Genomic DNA, 532 nt, shown 5'->3' on the forward strand with positions numbered 1-532 from the left:
TGCCAACCCCCCATCCCACCCCCAACCCTTCTGCCCACAACTCCAATGTTCCCACATTCACTCTCCCCGAATGGACAGAGATACCAGTAACCGTTACATCATTTTTCCATTTGTGGATCGGACCATACCCATCCCATTATCTTCTTTTATTCTACCCAACCTATCGATCTTATTATGTTTCATCTCTCCTGCGAGTTCCCCTCAAGTTTTTCTTCCCCTTCTGTCTATCCAGGCATTCCACCACTCTGTCCTGTTCCCCATCACATCGCACCATTCGGCATAACTGCCAATTTCTCACCACTCACCTATTCTGTTACCGACCGAAACGCGTCACCATCTCCCCTCCTTCTTTGCCACTCCATTTCTTTCATTTCCTCTTAGTCTTTCATCATCCCACCATCCACGTTTTCAGTTTATCCAGTCTCTCTCTCTCTTTTAAACCGTGTACTTATTCGCTATTCTTCGCCTCTCTCTGTCTCTGTCTGTCTGTCTGTCTGTCTGTCTGTCTGTCTGTCTGTCTGTCTGTCTGTCT

The sequence above is a fragment of the Aplysia californica genome, unplaced genomic scaffold, assembly GCF_000002075.1.
Source record: "Aplysia californica isolate F4 #8 unplaced genomic scaffold, AplCal3.0 scaffold00021, whole genome shotgun sequence".
In the NCBI taxonomy this organism is placed as follows: domain Eukaryota; kingdom Metazoa; phylum Mollusca; class Gastropoda; order Aplysiida; family Aplysiidae; genus Aplysia; species Aplysia californica.